Raw genomic sequence first — 21,091 nt, 5'->3', positions numbered from 1 at the left:
GCGGGTTTTAAACTGCATGCAGGTTTCTGATGTGATTTTTAGTTGTGTGTAAAGTGTTCAAATATACAGTATATACCCAGGTTACACCAGCTGTACATATAATTATATACAGTATATACCCAGGTTATACCAGCTGTACATATAATTATATACAGTATATACCCAGGTTATACCAGCTGTACATATATAATTATATACAGTATATACCCAGGTTACACCAGCTGTACATATAATTATATACAGTATATACCCAGGTTATACCAGCTGTACATATATAATTATATACAGTATATACCCAGGTTACACCAGCTGTAACATATAATTATATACAGTATATACCCAGGTTATACCAGCTGTACATATATAATTATATACAGTATATACCCAGGTTACACCAGCTGTACATATAATTATATACAGTATATACCCAGGTTATACCAGCTGTACATATATAATTATATACAGTATATACCCAGGTTACACCAGCTGTAACATATAATTATATACAGTATTACCCAGGTTACACCAGCTGTACATATAATTATATACAGTATATACACAGATCATACCAGCTGTACATATATAATTATATACAGTATATACCCAGGTTATACCAGCTGTACATATATAATTATATACAGTATATACCCAGGTTATACCAGCTGTACATATATAATTATATACAGTATATACCCAAGCTATACCAGCTGTACATATATAATTATATACAGTATATACCCAGGTTACACCAGCTGTACATATAATTATATACAGTATATACACAGATCATACCAGCTGTACATATATAATTATATACAGTATATACCCAGGTTATACCAGCTGTACATATATAATTATATACAGTATATACCCAGGTTACACCAGCTGTACATATAATTATATACAGTATATACACAGATCATACCAGCTGTACATATATAATTATATACAGTATATACCCAAGCTATACCAGCTGTACATATATAATTATATACAGTATATACCCCGGTTATACCAGCTGTACATATATAATTATATACAGTATATACCCAGGTTATACCAGCTGTACATATATAATTATATACAGTATATACCCAGGTTATACCAGCTGTACATATATAATTAGCCTAGTCATGTGATCTGCAGCCACAGGTCCTCCTGCAATCTCTTGTATCGGCTCTGCATGCATCGCTCCGGAGGTGAGTAGAGCCGCACTAGCCCCTCCCCCGGTAATCGCTGGCCGGCAGAGACTGATAGACTGCAGCTGTGACCACTCACAGCTGCAGCCTATCAGTGGGAGGGCCGCGCGCCGTGGGAGTCTGCAGCCTGTAATTGGCTGCCGACTCCACGTATAACAGTACTCCCCTGTGCTCTTGCTGACCTGCGGCGCTGCCTCACGTCTCTCTCCTTCCCCTCACCGTACGCCAGTGTACAGTACTATATATTGTTACTTGATCCGGTTATAGGCTCACATGCGGCCTTTTTTATTTGCTTTTATCAATGTTGCTCGCAGACCTGCGTTTATTCAGGTGGCCTTTTTCTGTTCCTCGACAGCCTCAGCTAATTGATGGACCTTGTAGAGGGTTGTTGTGTCGACCATTTAGCTGGCAGCTGATCGGCTTCAGTTTAGTGGCATCACATTTATCTTCTGCCTCACATGGGGTTGTGCCCATCATGCCCACCAGCAGCCGGTGATGGCACATATATAGGTGTTCACCACTGGACTCCATCAGCTGGTTTTAGGGCCCATTCAGATGGTTGTAGGTGAGCCGTGCCTGAGATTCTCAGGTGAAAAGTGCAGCGGACAGTATACAGCAGATTCTGTCTGCTCTCTAATATCTTGTCAATATCTGAAGTATGTAGCAGTGCTGAAATAGCTTTTATGTTGCTTCAAAGGGAGAAATAACAGACAAAGTTATTGTAAAAGGAGGGGCTATTGTATCTCAGACCTCTGTGAGGAGCTGTGTTCAAGGTCAGAGATAGGAGGAGGAAGAGTACAAACCAGTCTTAGGGTGACTGCCCACTACAGTTTTTTTTACTGCGAAATTTGCAACTTTTTTTTTTCTGCAGGGAATTGTAATGTTAAAATTGCGATTGCCCATAAATCACAATTTACCGCAAAATCGCGATTTTGCGCGATCGCGATTTTAACATTACAAGTCCCATAGACCCCTGCAGAAAAAAAAATGCGGCAAATTTCGCAGGGAAAAAAAAAACGCCAGTGGGTAGGCACCCTTAGGGTGACTGCCCACTACAGTTTTTTTCACTGCGAAATTTGCAGACTTTTTTTTTCTGCAGGTGTCTATGGGACTTGTAATGTTAAAATCGTGATTGCCCACAAATCGCAATTTACCACGAAATCGCGATTTTGCGCGATCGCGACTTTAACATTACAAGTCCCATAGACCCCTGCAGAAAAAGAAATGCGGCAAATTTCGCAGTGAAAAAAAACTGAAGTGGGCAGTCACCCTTAAGGTCTATTTAGACACCACGATTATCGCTCAAAATTCGCTCTTTTCAGCGATAACCGTTGCGTCTAAGCGTGCTGCCATCGTGCACTTTTTTTGCACTATTCATTCATCGCTGATTTTTAGCAAGCTAAAAGTCAGCAATGACTCTTATCAGCGCCGCATGCTAAGCTCTCAGCAGGATACCGCTGATAGCATTCTTTCAACTGGTATCCCACTGGGACTTCTCAGCAGGATACCAGCTAAAAGCTCAGAGAACAAGGCAGCTGTTTGCATATACAAAGCAACTTCTGTTCTGGGAGCTGTGTTGTTCGGCTCCGCCTTCATTTAACTCTTAAGTAGCCAATTAGCTACTTAAGAGTTTATGCAAAGATGATTGCTCAAAACTGTAATTTTTAAACGACCACCCTTCAGTGTAAGAGCTTATTCACAAGAGCGTATATCAGCCACCGTTTCCACGGCCAGCCGATATACGCTTTTATCTGATGCATTGAATTCCAGTGCATCAAATCACACAGGCATATTCCCATGGTGTAAAAGCGCCCAGCCGGCCATAATAGCGCCTGGAACTATCTTTGTGCTTGGAATAGGTTGGCCGCTGCATGAGCTCCTACAGGAGCCAATGACAGTGGCCGGAGAAGGGAGGTAGGAGGGAGTTTAGCAGCGTGATTCCTAAACTCCCTTCCCCTTCTCTCTTCCTCTCTCCTCCCCTTTGGCTGTTTGCAATGGGAGGGGGCAGGACAGAGCTAATTTCACCCCGCTCTGCCCCCTCCCATTGCTGGCTGCGGGCAAGTGCGGTTGTAGTAGAAGTGAAAAAAAGTATGGTATTTGTAATGGTAACGTACCTGCAGAGTAAAAGCATGTTCAGACAACAAATTTGAGAAGCAATTATAATAACAGACAGTGAAACTAGCGGTATTATTGTATCTTGACACCACCGGGAAGTAGTGGTGGAGTCAAAACTGACAAGGGGGTGACGCCGACTTTATGTGATTGGCTGGAGAGCAGGCTGGGCTGTAGGTCCTGGCAGCCCAGTAATGTTAGCCTCCAGCTCAATGGCTTTTAATAGCAGACAGCGCCCCCCCGCTGTAGCCGCAGGTGCAAGGGGCTTCCCCTGCCGGCGCCCCAGAAGGCGGCACCCCACTCTGTGCTGAAGCACAGCGTGTGGTCAGCAGCAAGGCGGCCACACCGCGGGAGTGGCAGCGCCAGAAGCACAGGTGCCGAAGGACAGTGGCGAGCCTTACAGTGCTGCCCTCTACAATCCCCCAAGTGCTTTTTGGAAATGGCAGCAGGACCGGCCAAAGAGCGGGAGCAGCACCACCACCTGAGGTGCCGACAAGCTGCAGGAGTGGCACCGCCGACAGAGGCGCCGGCAACCAGCGGGAGCCACATCACCAGCAGAGGCATGGGCAAACAGCGGGAGCGGCACCAGCAGCAGAGGCGCTGGCAACCAGCGGAAACGGCACCGCCAGCAAAGGCGGCAGATCAGGCAGAGGGCAGTGGATCCCATGAGTGACGGAGCGGGGCAACAGGGAGAACAGCCGCTGGGCTGTAGGTGAGCACAGGCAGGTGGGGTGTGGAAGTAGTAGCACACTACTCACAGCAACACAGCAGCCAGGGGACCAAGGTCAAGGCAAGCGTCCCAGGAAGGGCTCAGTGAAACAAGCCAGGATTGGAAATCATGTCCTTCCAAGCACCTTCCAGGACCTGCAGCTATTCAGCCAATCTGGAGCTAGGGGTGTGACAGGGGCATTCCTCCATGGGAGCCCTGTCAAACCCCTAGCTTCCAGTGGCGTAAAGATACGATTATATACCGAAACTAGCAGGGGATTTAGAAAAAAATGTTCATGCTACAGGTGCAGAATTGTCTCCTTCATGCATAAGATTCTGATGCAGTTCCTAGTCAGCAGCTCTGCAGATGTGCTACAGGTTGTCCACTTGTCACCTGAAGGTATTGTAACCTCGATTCTAAGGTGAGTGAACAGTTAATTTTCTTGCAGACTTCAGACGCTTGCGTGTGAACAGTTGAAGAAGAAGAAGAAGAAGGAGTACCTCTGCACTGGGCCTTGAGAAAGTCTTACTCACTGGTTGCTCACTCTCTCTCTTGGGGGCTCACTTACAATTTATGTGGACTCTTGCGCTCGGGAAACCTCTCCCCCTCTTCCATCTTCAACACATGAGGGCTGAAGGTGCCCCCATGTGCCCCTATGCTTTCTCTCTCTACTCCAGAATATGGAAAAGTTATGATTTTTTTTGAAAGTGGGGAAGGTCTGCAGCGGGAAGGGTTGAGGGTTGTGTTCTGTTTTAACTGAAGATCTTCATATCCATCAGTGATATTCACAGAAGAATAGGTGAAATAAGTGTAAATTACACCGCAAACCATTCAATGCACAGGATGAAAATCACCTTTATTCACTTGCTTATAAACTGTTCAAGTCTCTATTTACAGACAGTTGGTCATCCAATGCTTCCAGCTCTTCACACAACATGTATGTGCCTTGTGAAGGTGCCGCTACAATCACCGTGAGACATTAGATTGGTCGTCAGCGGTAAAGACAGACCTGAAGAACTCAGGTGAGACTAGAGGAATCAAAGATAAATCAATGAGTTTACTATAATGAGATGATAAATACCTTCCATTGCTTCAATTAATCCATTAATCACTATTCAGTATATGAAATTCACTTTTGATTGTCCCCATCTTCATGTTACCAGGCCTTGGTCTTTGGTTCCAGTATGTTGTAGGAATAAATATCATATTCCATGTACTTCACTGCCTGCTCCAAATTGGTTATAATGAGAAGTTGCATGCATGCAAATGTATCTGAGTCTGACTCCATGTTGGTCATTCTCCAGTACACTTCTGCTTTATTCACATCATAACGGTACAGCTCATGATTGGCTTAGTATGTAATGACTCTATGATTACCGTATGTTAACGCCGCAGGTATATGTCCCTACCAAACATGTCACCTTTAATTAGATGAGAACAAACCAAATTTAGGGCTTATTTACACGGGCGTATATCGGACGGGTTTTCATGCTCGGCTTTCTGATGTTTGCAATGAGAGGGGTGGAGCTAAAGCTCTGCCTGCCCCACCCACTCCCATTGCTGGCTATGGACAAGGGGTGGGGAGGGGCAGGAGCTAAGCTCTGCCCCGCCCTGCCCCCCTCTTATTGCAAATGGCCGGAAGGGAGGAGAGAGGAGGTGAGCTGGTGAGGACAAGGGAAGGGGGACTGTCTTCCCAGGCCCCATTGCATTGCAGCCTCAGTGTATATGCGCCGTCCCGTTTGCCGTGCAGGCGTCTTTACGGCGCCAGTGGGTGCACATAAAACGCCTATAGCTGTGTAAATAGCCCCTTAGGGTGGGTTCACACGAGCGTGTTTTTGTGCGTACTTAGGTGCGTACATACGTGCGCACCTAGGTACGAGGAAAAACACGCGTGAACACAGCTGCGTGCTTGTTGTCAATGGGGCCGCGGCTGCTGCCGGCGGCTCCATTAAAAATAATACTCTGCTGGCACCCCTGCATTCCTTTTCAGGGAAGAGCTTTACATATAAGCCCTTCCGTGAAAAAGAAACATTTTAGTATAAAAAAAAAGGCAAAAAAAGTGTACCTCCCCAACGCTGTCATGTCCCACAGGGATGCAGAACACATCTACCGCGTGTGGCACATGTTTCCTGCTTCCCCGCAAGGAAAAAGAATTCCCTGCTGCACCTGTCACATCTGTGACAGATGCAGCAGAGGACTTCTAAATCCGTGCGGGGAATAAAGGATTCCCTATCGCAGCTGTCACACATGACAGCTGCAGTGGAGGATCCTGCTGCTGACACCCCTGAAATGTTTTTCAGGAGAGGGCTTTAAATATAAGCCCTTCCCTGAAAATCAAAGAAAAGTGTTAAAAAAAACCAAAAAAAATACATACTCACCTCCGTTCGGCTGCCGCGCTCAGCCGCGTTTTCTCCTGGCTGTCCCCGGCTGTGTAGATCTCAGCTATTAGCAGCCGAGGATTTAAAATCCCCACCTGCTGGTAGCTCTGATTGTGATTGGCTGAAGCGCTTCAGCAAATCACAATTAGAGCTACCAGCAGGTGAGGATTTTAAATCCCCGGCTGCTGATAGCTGAGAACTATAGAGCCAGGACAGCGGCAGAAGTTGCCGCTGAGCCCCGGCAGCTGCAGTGGCTTTTCAGGGAAGGGCTACATAAGCCCTTCCCTGAAAAGTTATTTAAGTAGTGTAAAAAAAATACTCACCTCCCTTCAGCTGCTGGGGCTCAGCTGCGCCTTCTGCTGCTGTCCCCGGCTCTGTAGTACTGAGCTATCAGCAGCCAGGGATTTGAAGATTTGAAATCCCCACCTGCTGGTAGCTCTGATTGTGATTGGCTGAAGTGCTTCAGCCAATCATAATCAGAGCTACCAGCAGGCGGGAATTTTAAATCCCCTGCTGCTGATAGCTCAGTACTACAGAGCCGGAGACAGCGGCAGAAGTCGCCGCTGAGCCCCGGCAGCCGTCAATGACTTTTCAGGGAAGGGTTTCATAAGCTCTTCCCTGAAAAGCCTTTTAAAATAGTGGTTAAAAAAAAAAAAATACTCACTTGCTGGGGCTCAGCGGTGCCTTCTACCACTGTCCCCAACTCTGTAGTACTAAGCTACCAGCAGCCGAGGATTTGAAATCCCAGCCTGTTGGTAGCTCTGATTGTGATTGGCTGAAGTGCTGCAGCCAATCACAATCAGAGCTACCAGTAGGCAGGGATTTCTAATTCCCGCATGCTGCTAGCTGAGAACTATAGAGCCGGGGAAAGTGGTAGAAGTCGCCACTGAGCTGTCAATGGCTTTTCAGGGAAATTTTACAAGCCCTTCCCTGAAAAGCCTTTTTAAAAAATGGTGAAAAAATTCTATACTCACCTGCTGTGGCTCAGCCACGCCTTTTGCAGCTGTCCCCGGCTCTGTAGTTCTGAACTATCAGCAGCCGGGATTTAAAATCCCCGCCTGCTGGTAGGTCTAATAGGGATTGGCTGAGCGCTTCAGCCAATCACAATCAGAGCTACCAGCAGGCGGGGATTTTAAATTCCCGGCTGCTGATAGCTCAGCAGCGCTACAAAGCCGGGAACAGCGGCAAAAGTTGCCGCTGAGCCACGGCAGCTGTCAATGGCTTTTCAGGGAAGGGCTTCATAAGAAAAGCCTGTTAAAATAGGGTAAAAAACAAACAAAAAAATACTCACCTGCCAGGGCTTAGCCAGATTGTGATTTTCAAAACTTAGGTCCTCCAGCATGACTGATAACCAGTGGGCAAAGAAATCATTGCCCAGCTCGTGATCCCTCATGAACCCGAATACTTTCATGGGTTCCAACTATAAGGCAGTCCCCACTTTTCAGAAACTCCATCACTCAGATCATGGACCTCTTTCAGTGGGGCATTTCTGGTCTTTTCTATCTGGGTTACTGTCCTTTAGCCTCCTGTACCACATGTCACTGCAACTTAGCATTGGACATGTACCTGTACCAATTTTGGCAACCCCGGCCTCATTTCAGTTTTTGCCACTGCAAAGGCGCAGAGGAATCATCCTGTTCATAACGCTAAAGCTCTGCCCTGCAGTGTCCGAGGAGCGGGCACATAGCCAAGGAGACAGGGGGGTAGAGAAAGTCCTTGTCACGGGGCTCTACCATCTCTTCCCCTGGGGGTAGCTCGGGACCCAACCAAAGTGCTGCTTGGGGCGATCAAGTGAAAAGTAACCAAGTCCAATTGTCACTAGTGATGTCATCGTTCCGTCATCTGCAGTGGATCTTCCAGATGTAATAAAATAGTCCACACACAGGGTAATTTTCTGAGCGGGAACGGTCGGCTCCATACGTTTACTGCAAACTCTCAAACTTAAATTTCAACAAACAGTCCTGGTACAGATACAACAAGCCAAAGTGGTGAAGCAGGGAGAATTCTCAGGGCATTCGGGTAATCCACAGTCCAAGTTATCTGTGTGATTCCCACTCCCGGCAAACTCTCTCTCTCTCTCTCTCTCTCTCTCTCTCTCAACCTGTCAACACTCACTCTGCTGTATCTTCATCTTCTCTCTAAGGAGCGGTTGGTTTCACTTGCAGCGCTCATCAGAAACGCCAAGGATTCCTGGCTAGGAGAAGCCCAGGCTGAGCATCAGGCCATCACTCGACTTCCTCCATTCTCTGCACACTCAGCCCGATGTCTGATGTCTGTGTTGCTCACTCACGGTCGGACCTCATTCTTCTCACTTTTACTGACACTCTCCTTGTCTCCTTACCAACACATATATAAACCAACACCACGTGACACACACAAAACGTTACATTTCTCAGACAGGACAGAACATACCAGACATTAACCCTCTCAGTCCTGCAGCCATCCAATACACATAAATCAAATGCATTCCACAAGCAAGACATTGACATGAGATAAGCATAGAACAATATAGAGAGGCCCTATTAACTCTGGGCCACTACACCACTCCTGGTGAGGTTATTCTTGACTGTGGCACCTTCTCCTGTGCTCTTGCTGGAGGGTCTCTCATAGACTTCAGGACTCTCTTTGTTCGGCTCACAGCAGGTTCAGTCACAGCTGGGAAGTTCATCACTTGGAAACTGTTCAGCTGTTTTTGGGTCGGTATTTTGGCTGGTCACTTCATACTGTTCTGGTATTATGGGTTGGTTTATCCTGCCGACCATGCCATGTAACACTGGTGCAAGCCAGGCAGAGCCAAATACCGGGGCAGGATCTTTCAATAAACTGGACGGCACCTTGGCTATCAGTAACCACCTGTAGGTATCTGGATGGATGCTCGAGGTAGACACACTGGAGACAAAGGTCCTCTGATCACAGTCACTAAGACACTTTTGTGGGGGTATGTGAGCAACACTGTTGTAAATATATGTTAGTAACACTGTTGTGGGGGGATGTGTGTGACATTGTTGTGGGGGTGTGAAAGTGCCATTGTTGTGCAGGTATGTGAGTGACATTGTTATGGGGGTATGTGAGCAACATTCTTGTGGGGGGATGTAAGCATCATTGTTGTGGTGGTATGTGAGCGACATTGTTGTGTGGGTATGTGAGTAACATTGTTGTCGGGTATGTAATCGATATTGTTGTGGGGGTATGTGAGCGGCATTGTTGTGGGGGTTTATGATCGACTTTGTTGTGGAGTATGCATATGACATTGTTGTGGAGGTTTGTGAGCGACATTGTTGTGTGGGTATGTGAGTGACATTGTTGTGGAGTATGTGAGCCGCATTGTTGTTGGAGTATGTGAGCGACATTGTTGTGGGGGTAGAGGTGTAACATTGTTGTGGGGTAAGGTGTGTGACATTGTTGTGAGAGTATGTGAGCAAAATTTTTTTTTGGGGGGGTTATGTAAGCGTCATTGTTGTGGGGGTATGCAGGAGTCGTTGTTAGGATATGTGAGCGACATTGTTGTGGTGTATGTGAGCAGTTTTGTTGTGGGAGTATGTGAGCGGCATTTTATTGAGGGCATGTGTGTGTCATTGTTGTGAGGGCATGTGAGCGGCTTTGAGTTGGGGATATGTGTGTAACATTGTTCTGGGGGTATGTGAGCGACTTTGTTGTCGGGGTATGAGTGCGGCATTTCTGTGGGGTTATGTGTGTGACATTGAGGTTGGGGTATGTGTGCGACTTTGCTTTGAGGGTATGTGAGCGACATTGTTGTGAGGCTGTGTGAGCGACATTGTTCTGGGGATATGTTAGCGACGTTGTGTGGATATCTGAGCGGCATTGTTGTGGGGGTATGTGTGTGACATTGTTGTGGGAGTATGTGTGCGACATTGTTGTGGGAATATGTGTGTGCGACAATGTTGTGGAGTTATGTATATGACATTGTTGTTGGCGTATGTGAGCGGCATTGTTGTGGGGCTTTGTCAGCGTCATTGTTGATGGGGTAAGTGTGTGACATAATTGTGGGTTAATGTGTGCGACATTGATTTTGGGGTATGTATGTGGCATAGTTGTGGGGGTTAGTTCATGGTATTGTTGTTGGGGTACGTGGGCGGCATTGTTGTGGGGGTCTGTGTGCGGCATTGTAACATATAGTAACATAGTATGTAAGGCCGAATGAAGACATTGTCCATCTAGTCCAGCCTGTCTATCCTACTGTGTTGATCCAGAGGAAGGCAAAAAACCCCAAGGCCAGAAGTCAATTAGCCCTTTTGGGGAAAAAATTCCTTCCCGACTCCCTAATGGCAATCAGACTGTTCCCTGGATCAACCCCTAATAGTTCCTACCTGCCTATATACCAGGATTGACACTTAACCTAATATTTATATCCTGTAATATCCTTCTTCTCCAGAAAGACATCAAGTCCCCTTTTAAACTCCTCTATGGATTTTGCCATCACCACTTCCTCCGGTAGAGAGTTCCACAGTCTAACTGCTCTTACAGTAAAGAACCCCTTTCTGTGTTGGTGATGAAACCTACTTTCCTCTAATCGTAGCGGATGTCCTCTTGTTACCGTCGTGGTCCTGGGAGTAAACAGATCGCGGGAGAGATCCATGTGTTGTCCCCTCATGTACTTATACATGGTTATTTGGTCGCCTCTTAACCTTCTTTTTTCTAGAGTAAATAATCCCAATTTGGACAGCCTCTCTGGGTATTCCAGTCCCGTCATTCCATGTATTAGTTTAGTCGCTCTTCTTTGAACCCCCTCAAGCACTGTGACATCTTTCCTGAGCACCGGTGTCCAGAATTGTACGCAGTATTCCATGTGAGGTCTGACAAGTGCCTTATATAGTGGGAGGATAATGTTCTCGTCCTTCGCCCCTATACCTCTTTTGATGCACCCCAAGACTTTATTTGCCTTTGCAGCGGCTGACTGGCATTGGTTACTACAGTTTAGTCTATTATCCACTAATACCCCCAGATCCTTTTCCATATCACTTTTCCCTAGTGGTACCCCATTAAGTGAATATTTTTGACATCCGTTCCTCTTGCCCATGTGCATAGTCTTACATTTTTCAACATTGAACTTCATTTGCCATTTTTCTGCCCAAGCCCCCATCTTATCCAGGTCCGTTTGTAGCCGCACATTGTCCTCCGTTGCATTAATTACATTGTATAATTTTGTGTCATCTGCAAATATTGATATTTTGCTGTGCAGCCCCTCTATCAGGTCATTAATAAATATGTTGAACAGAGTGGGGCCTAATACTGAACCCTGTGGCACCCCGCTAGCGACTGTGGTCCAATCAGAGTACGAACCATTTATTACCACCCTCTGCTTTCTATCGTTGAGCCAATTTTTTACCCACTTACACACGTTTTCGCCCAGTCCGAGCTGCCTCATTTTGTATATTAGCCTATTATGTGGCACGGTGTCCAAGGCTTTAGAGAAGTCCAGATATACAAGATCAATAGATTCTCCCTGGTCCAGCTTAGAGCTTACTTCATCGTAGAAACTGATCAGATTTGTCTGACATGAGCGACCCTTCATGAATCCATGCTGGTGAGGAGTTATTCCCTTAATCTCCTTGAGGTACTCATTGATGGCGTCCCTCAGAATCCCCTCGAAAATTTTTCCCGTTACTGAAGTGAGACTTACTGGCCTGTAGTTACCAGGCTCACTTTTGCTCCCTTTTTTGTAAATTGGAACCACGTTGGCAATGCGCCAGTCCAATGGTACTACTCCGGTCTTGATAGTGTCTAGAAATATAAGGTATAGCGGCCTAGCTATCTCGTCACTTAGTTCCTTTAGTATCCTTGGGTGTAATCCATCAGGGCCCGGTGATTTATCAATTTTAGTTTTCTTTAGACGCTTCCGCACCTCCTCCTGCGTTAGGTATGAGATATTTTGTGAGGGGTTCGTTTTATTCCCCTGCACCTCGTGTGGCATTTCCTTTTCTTTGGTGAACACACTTGAGAAGAAACTGTTTATTAGATTTGCTTTCCCTTCGTCATCATCAATGATTTCTCCTGCATTGTTTTTTAAAGGGCCAGCGCTCTCCCTGCAAATCCTTTTGCTGTTTATGTAGTTGAAAAATAGCTTCGGGTTGTTTCTGCTCTCTTTTGCGATCCGTCTTTCCGCTTCCTCCTTGGCAGTTTTAATCGTATCTTTGCATATTTTTGTTAAGAAAATTGTAGATCAATGTATCAGTTAATTATTCTATATTGCATTGTAGACTAGGAATATATAGCAATGAAGGGGTTAAACGAAACTCTTCTATAGGCCTGCATGTCTTCTGAGGAAGAAAGATTAGAAGATCAGCCAGTCTATTAAATCACTCATGTATGTTTATAGTATAACATACACAGGGAGAAGTGACTAGACTATATGGCACCTTCCCAGGCCTTCCTTCTCCCTGAATTTATGACGGTCTTATTGTATGTAATAGATACACTTAAGGAGGTGTAACTTATGTTAAACACTTTTATTTTAAGCCTATCATATATCCTTATTCACCTTGGAGGTATAAACTTTTGCTGTGATGTCATTTATAATATATAATCTTTGACCACCTTAAAATTAAAGCAGAAATCATCTGATATAGCTCAGGCTAGTGTGATGTGTTTCTCCTGGGCCCAGACTTCTGCACGGGATCTGGGATCGTCTTCTCTTTGATAAACACATAAATTCTCCTTACATTTTTGGTCCTTCGAGCCGGAATCACTCACTGCAGAGGGAGAGGACAGCCTGGCTGTGAAAAGGTGGGTCTGAAGTACTCTCCGATCATTAAAAGACCTCCGTCTTGCTTAGACGTAATTAGAGGCCAGTCGGGCATCCTGTCTGAAACAGTGACGTTTTTCCGAACTAGCCGGAGAATTTGGAAGCCTCCCAGATAACGTGTAGTAAGTATAACAATGGTTAAACTTTTCTTCTCTCTTCTTCTTCTTCTGTATACTTTAGTGTTAGTAGAATTTACAATGTGTATTGTAAATGAGAGGCAATCATAGACGAAGGGACAATAGCAGTAGTCTATGTGAAATGTGTAAGGTAAATGAGAAGTATAGACGAATGGGTTGCCAAAGGGGCAATAGCAGTAGTCTATGTGAGACCATAGCCATTGTGAGAAGGCTACAGGAAAGAATTAACTCCGTGCGACACGTAAAAAGTGGTTAGATGACGTCATGGGACACAGGGGTGTCCAGGAACTTTACTCCTTATCTTTCTATTACTTTCTCTTTGATATTGTGTTATAGAGTAACTAAGAATATGAAGAGGGCGGCCGCCTACTAACATAATGTACTATTTGTATTGCTGTCTTATATTGCATGAAGCGAATGTGTGAGTGATTGAGATGAGTGGAATAAATAAATAAATTAAAAGTTCTAGTTGTAAAGAATTATGTGATACAATACGGACAAAATCAGCTAAAAGATCAGCAGAAATACGGATTATCCGCTGCTGAAGTCTGGTTAAAAGAAGCCCCAAACTGTCACGCCCGTATAAAAATAGACGCCCGACAGTTTGATGGACAATTCAAAGGGTTAATGAGGAGTTCCAATTGAATGAAAAATAGAGAGAGCAGATAGAATAATTCTATGGCCAGATTGGAGTCCTGTAGAAGGAAATTAGAATGGGAGGGGAGGAGATGGTGGACCCCTTCCATAGTATAATCAGAAGGGAATAGGAGGTTATATAATGAGATACATAGTTACCCTGAGGATGGGATCGTTGCAGGATGTTTTGCAATATGCAAAACATGCAGAAAAGTGTTACAAAGAAAAGGGTCAGAAAGTGAGGTTTTTTATACAGGGAGAGGAATGTGATATGATGGTTCAAGAAAGTCAGAGAGGTTATTGGATAGCAAGAGGATGTGAAAGTAGAGACAGAGGGAGAAGCAGAGGTCGGGTGCAGCTCGGGGATTTAAATGTGTGTTTGAATAATGGAAGTCTAGTGATTTTGCCTGAGAGTGCCCTGAGAAACAATGTTCTCAGCGACCTTGGGGAAAAATGACTAGGAGGGGTGGATGTACAACACTTGGAGGATCTCATGGCAATCTCCACTGCCTGAGATAGATCTCCAGGTGAATGGGCGGATGATTACTTTCCTGGTGGACTCAGGAGCGACCAGGACATTAATACATCCCAATATGTAGCCAATGTTAAATGTAGTAATAGTCATATCCTGGTAAGAGGGGTTAATGGCCGGACCTACAGGGAATCCCTCTCTGAACCAGTTATAACAGACCTAGAGATAAATAAGCCTGTGAATGTCAGATTATGTAGTCTTGAATATGTCCAGTAAATGTGTTGTAATGAGATATTATGATAAAATTAGGTATACCTTCACCAGAGTACCTCAGGGCTGCTGTGAATCTCCAACAATTGTCTCCCAGGCTATGTCAGCACACTCAGCCCAGTTCCAGCCTCTTAGAGGTAGTCAGCGACTACTGTATGTTGGTAGCCAGCAGCAGACAGTGGAGAGAATTGTGGGGGGACACAGTCGTACTCTTGAGGTTTATTTATGAGCAAGGCCATAAAGTAAACATGTAGAAACTCCAATACGGTCAGCAAACGGTTAAATATTTGGGGTATAACCTGTCAGATGAAGGTAGGCAAGCAATTCTGGAGGTCCCACAACTATGAGCAAATGATCTCCTTTTTGGGAATGAGAATGTTACGTGTGCTGCTGGGATTTGTTGTTCTATTGTGTTTCCAGCAGCACAGCACTCACAGGGTTAATGATTGAGCTGGCTGGGTGTGGTGCTGTCTGCTAGCCAATCCCCTGGTCAGTCTATCAGGTGGGCCGTCATGAATGCTTGTCTGGTGAGGGTTGCAGTGTGACTTGGTTCATGTCCGTTTGTACGTTTAAATTCTGTCAGTTTTGTGTTAGCTTGCTGTGTGTCCTGCTATCTGTGTCCTGTCCTGTTGCAGCGTGCGGTGTGAACGGTGTCCGGTTCTGCTGGACTCCTGGTTAGTGTAGGGACTAGCAGTATAACCAGGAGCCGTGAAGTGGCCTGCTAGCTTTCAACATCTTGTACAACATGTCAACCAATACCTGGTATTTATATTCAGCTTCCAATCTGTTACTAGTGGTTGTATGTTGTATGCAGTGTATTCTGGGTCTGTCATGTGGCATGTGAATGCATCCTGTTCTGGTGTGTGGCTCCTAGGATCAGCTAGGGCCCAGATCCGAAGACCGCTGGGCTGCCCTTATTAGGGCAATGTCCCCGCTTAGGTAGGGCCACTATCATCCTCCCTTGTAGCACAGGGTCAGTTGCCTGAAACCGGTGTGAGTCCCGTGTGACCCTGGTGATACCCGTGTGCGTCCCCTTTGGTCATGATCATGTGGGTTCCGTGCTTTGCTTGCCCACACGATCGTAACAGACAAACTTCTACAGCTCCTGGATCTCAAATTCTGCATCTCTGACAGCGCTTCTTACCAGAATCATCTATGATGACCCTCTGGCTGCAGCCGGCAGGATCCAGTGAGATGGGCCGCTGAGGAAGCCTTTGTCAGGTTAAAACAGACTCTGGTGGGCACATCAGTCTGGGGGGCTGCTGAACTAGAGCAAGCCCTTTGTGCTAACTGTTGACTCAGGAGAAGGATATATCACCTCTGTGTTAACTCAGGAACACGTGGGAAGCAGACCGCTGGCATACTACTCTTGCAGATTAGATCCAGTGGCCGAGCGTTCCCAGCCTGTGTACAAGCGGTACTCAGACCTTCTGCCACTATAGTGCTGTCCCCACACACACTGAGTACCGCACGCAGTTAGTTATACTCATATCTTAGTCCTCCTAGACATCCCCCTGCAGGACACTACTGCTCACAGCCACACCTGACAACCTAGGGATGTACTACGCTCCATCCATTTACCTTACTGCCTATTTCTTCAGACGGTCCCCCATACACCTGTCTAGGAGAGATGGCACATGAGGTGTTACTCAGACCAGATCTGCAGGAGGTATCTCTTGTAGATGCTGAATACACTCTTTGTAGATGGGCTGTACATCTCCGTTAAAAAAAAAAAAAAAAAAAAAAGCTATCTTACCTAAATCGTTCTTCAGATGTGCAGCAGTTTTGAGCCATGGCCTGTGTCATGTCTCAACAGGGGGGATGGTGGCACTCATATGGACAGTGTTCACAGCCTAGGGGTTTACCATCTACTCTAAAAAAAATTTTTTGTCTTGTATTATTTGTGCTAAACAATGCAGAAGGGAGTATAAGACCAGGAGGGGGCGCCGTCCGACACATGGGGGATGCTGGGAGAGCTCTGAGTGTAACTTCTATAGAAGGAGTGACGAGCGCCATACTGGTAGATCTGCTCCCTGACCTACTGACTGCAATCCCTGCTAGCCGTCATAAACCGCTCCTGCAGTCACACAGTTTCTGCCGTCACACGGCTAAATGTCTGACCATTGTCTATGTGTATAGCATCCCTCACTCTTCACTTCGCCATACCGTGCACATCTCCACCTCGCCATACAGTGCACATCTCCAGCCCTTTACCTTCTGTATCACCCCATTACCTGTAGTATGTAAGCTGGTTGGAGCAGGACCCTCACCCCTATTGTTTCCATCAGCTGATTACTATGTAACCGCGGTTCTGTAATGTTTGTACTTCTGTCTTTCTGTATCCCCCTGTCTATGTAAGCGCTGCGGGATATGTTGGCGCTATACACAAAGATTATTATAGATGTGTGTCAGATGAGGGACTTGTTGGCATTGCACACAAAGGGGTAAGGCGTGGCTAGATGCTTGCCTGGCTTGATAGTACTCCTAGTCAGGCCACGTCCCTGGTGGCCATCTTAGTGCTAGTCATGGCCTGCGGCCATTTTAGTACCTGCTGTAATACCTTCGGCCGCCGCCCAGACGCCATCTTGGCTCCTTACATCCCATAGCTGTACCTTCTACCTGGCATCCCAATGCTTGCACTTGTAGTACACAACACCAGTGATTAGTGCCTTCTCTGAATTGCATAGGAATAGTCAGCAGCCTCCATCACTGTCCTCTGTGTGTTGATGATATGTTGTCTATCTTATTAAGTGTGTGCTATAAGATGGGGTCAGCTCACAAATGGTTAAATCGTCTGTTACATGGGAGTGCTTCTTTCACCCTCGCCCCCGCCTTTCAGCTTTAGAGTTCAGTGAGGGAGGGAGGGGGGAGTGTGACTGACTCTAGCCATGCTCTGCTTGCTTGATATGAATAGACCTGTAATGAAGATGATCAGGAATGAAGTTTAGTATAAACCTGTGTGAACAGGGAACGTCCATTCTTGCTGTTATTTGTGTACATGTCAGTTCTGTGATTGGTTTGCAGTGATTTTGATTGTTAAATGGTGTTTTCAATGTGATAATGTCATGTAAGATATAATAATAATGAAGTTGTTGATAATGTGAGAGCTGAGTGTCCCTATTAAGGGGAGGATAGCACAAAGATGCTGCAGTTAGCTGAAGGAGGCAGACACAGCTAAAGCTCTGTTTATCTTACTCCATCACCTCTCCTTGATAAGAGAAATTCCTGAGGGGGGGGGGGTTGTTAAGGTTGGAGGACCAAGCGACTGCAGATGATTGGAGTAGTAGTAGTTGTATGAATCTTAATGTTATGCAGTAAATATTGTGTATAGAGAATGTTAATAATAATTATATGAGATAGAAAGACTTGACCCCACGATAGATAAAAGTTAATGACAAGTCCTCACGCTGTGATGAACGTAAAATGTGTGATTAAGCTTCTTCACTGTACCTACCCCCCACAGATAAGTGATCCATGTTATACATTGAGTTTGCTGTTTCCACCTGTGAGCGGGGACCAAATGCCTGCTGTTGCCTCTGATCCTGGGGTTATACTTGCTTCGCGCTACCTGGTAATGGGACTGAGGCAGACTATGGGAGACTGCCTGAGGGATGCTGTGCGGAGAGGAGAACCGTAAGGGCACGCTGTCTCTGGGATATGGCCTGAGCTACAGAGAGCACGCACAGATGTGTGATGGTTGTGTGGTGACCGGGCCTAGAACAGGTGCCAGGTACAGCCCCTAACGGGATTGTGCTTGGTACAACTGATAATGCCTATATACCTCATGACCTCCGAGGGTAACAGCAAGGGCCGTGTCCGGAGAACTAGGGACACCTCTCCCAAAGGTTCCTCTGACCCATCGGGGTCCCAAGGGGGGTACCGGACGAGTATGGGACGAGAAATCGGATGGCTGCAGGGGGTTTGAGTCTCTTCTTGCATGGTGGGTAACAGTGAATAAAAATGTAGACTGGATTATATATATATATTATAACCAACAGAGATTTGTTAATTATACAAGAGATGCAATCAAGGGCCTAGCGGAACAACTAGGACACACCTTACACTCATTGCATGGCAAAATAGAATGGCTCTTGATATGTTACTAGCAGAAAAAGGAGGAGTTTGTAAAATGATTGGAGGATATTGTTGTACTTTCATTCCTAATAACACCTGATGGTAGTGTTACTCGAGCACTGGAAGGGTTAAATGCATAATAAAATGAACTAGCTGATAACTCTGGCATAGACGATCCATTCACAGACTGGTTGGAAAACTTGTTCGGACACTGGTCACAAGTCATATACTCCACACTAGTCTCTATGTCAGTATTTGCCTCCATTCTAGTACTTTGCGGTTGCTGCTGTATCCGAGGACTGTTACAAAACCTTATTATTATTAACACTTCCATCACCAAAACTATGTTCCAAAATATACAAGATGACGAAGAACAAGATGCCTTACTGGGTCAGGTGACCACCTCTGTCTGACAAGTGATGGTTAAAAGTTCTACGAAGAAAGCGCCATTTTTCTTTGATGATTTTGAAGTGTGACATTTTGATTCCAGTGCGTTCTGATTGTACCGGAGGATCGCTCTAATAACTGATGGACATTTCGATAAGTAAGATCTTATATCATGATGGACAATCATTTATATATGAAGAAAGGAACATCAATTGGATAATAAATCAAGGCCAAGCTTCTCTTGGGGGGCGGGCCTAATTTTGGGTACAATTAGTGGAATGACTTCACATATATATATATATGCATCAATGTAATACTTTTATATGAAATAATTACATACTTAGTATTGAAGTGTGAACCCAGGCCTCCTGGTAATAAAGCTTCGGGCCGTAGCCAGGGGGTCTGTGGTAGGTAGAGTCATTATATATGTGTATTTACTGTGTTGACATATTGATCTAAAGTGGGGAATGTTAAGAAAATTGTAGATCAATGTATCAGTTAATTATTCTATATTGCATTGTAGACTAGGAATATATAGCAATGAAGGGGTTAAACGAAACTCTTCTATAGGCCTGCATGTCTTCTGAGGAAGAAAGATTAGAAGATCAGCCAGTCTATTAAATCACTCATGTATGTTTATAGTATAACATACACAGGGAGAAGTGACTAGACTATATGGCACCTTCCCAGGCCTTCCTTCTCCCTGAATTTATGACGGTCTTATTGTATGTAATAGATACACTTAAGGAGGTGTAACTTATGTTAAACACTTTTATTTTAAGCCTATCATATATCCTTATTCACCTTGGAGGTATAAACTTTTGCTGTGATGTCATTTATAATATATAATCTTTGACCACCTTAAAATTAAAGCAGAAATCATCTGATATAGCTCAGGCTAGTGTGATGTGTTTCTCCTGGGCCCAGACTTCTGCACGGGATCTGGGATCGCCTTCTCTTTGATAAACACATAAATTCTCCTTACAATTTTGTTTTTTTTCCCTGTATGATTTTAGCGCTTCTTCGCTGCCTTGTTGCTTTAGTAGTTTGAACGCTTTCTTCTTTTCGTTTATTGCCCCTCGTACCGTCTTGTCGAGCCACATTGGTTTCCTTTTAGCTGAGTTACTTTTATTTTTAAAGGGAATGAACTGCTCACATGAGGCGATTAGGATCCTTTTGAACTTTTCCCATTTTTCCTCCGTACTGATATTTTTGAGGATGTTGTCCCAATTAATGTTACCGATAGTAGTTCTAAGCTCATCAAATTTTGCTTTACTAAAGTTTAGTTTCTTTGTCACTCCTTGATAAGGCATCCTATTGATTGACAGCTGGAAGTTGATTATATTGTGGTCGCTGTTCCCCAAGTGCCCCTCAACCTGTACCCCCTTTATACGTTCCGGTTTGTTAGTTAGCACTAGGTCCAGAATGGCCCTCCCTCTTGTTGGTTCCTGCACAAGTTGGTTCAGGTAATTGTCTTTAATTACTCTCAAGAACTTATCACCCCTGTGAGATTTGCAGGTTTCGTTCTCCCATGTTATATCTGGGTAATTAAAGTCCCCCATGATAATTACTTCGTTTCGTTTTGACACCTCCTCTATCTGCCTTAGTAGTAAGTCTTCAGTTTCTTCTGTTGCTTTTGGTGGTCGATAGAAGACCCCTATCAGGATTTTGTTATTTTTTCCTTCCTGTATTTCTACCCACAGAGATTCCACCTGTTCGTCTCCTACCCCTATATCCTCCCGTAGCCTCGGCTTCAAGTTCGATTTGACGTACAGACCAGACATACCCCTCCCCCTTTCTGGTTCCTTCGGTCTCTTCTGAAGAGATTGTACCCCTGCAAATTCACCGCCCAATCGCACTTATCATCAAGCCATGTTTCAGTAATTCCGACTATATCATAGTTTTCATCAGTCATTCTCGCTTCAAGCTCACCCACTTTACCAATCAGACTTCG

This window comes from Eleutherodactylus coqui, unplaced genomic scaffold (genome assembly GCF_035609145.1).
Source record: "Eleutherodactylus coqui strain aEleCoq1 unplaced genomic scaffold, aEleCoq1.hap1 HAP1_SCAFFOLD_36, whole genome shotgun sequence".
Classification (NCBI taxonomy): domain Eukaryota; kingdom Metazoa; phylum Chordata; class Amphibia; order Anura; family Eleutherodactylidae; genus Eleutherodactylus; species Eleutherodactylus coqui.
The sequence above is the reverse complement of the archived record's forward strand: the minus strand, read 5'-3'. Positions refer to the sequence as shown.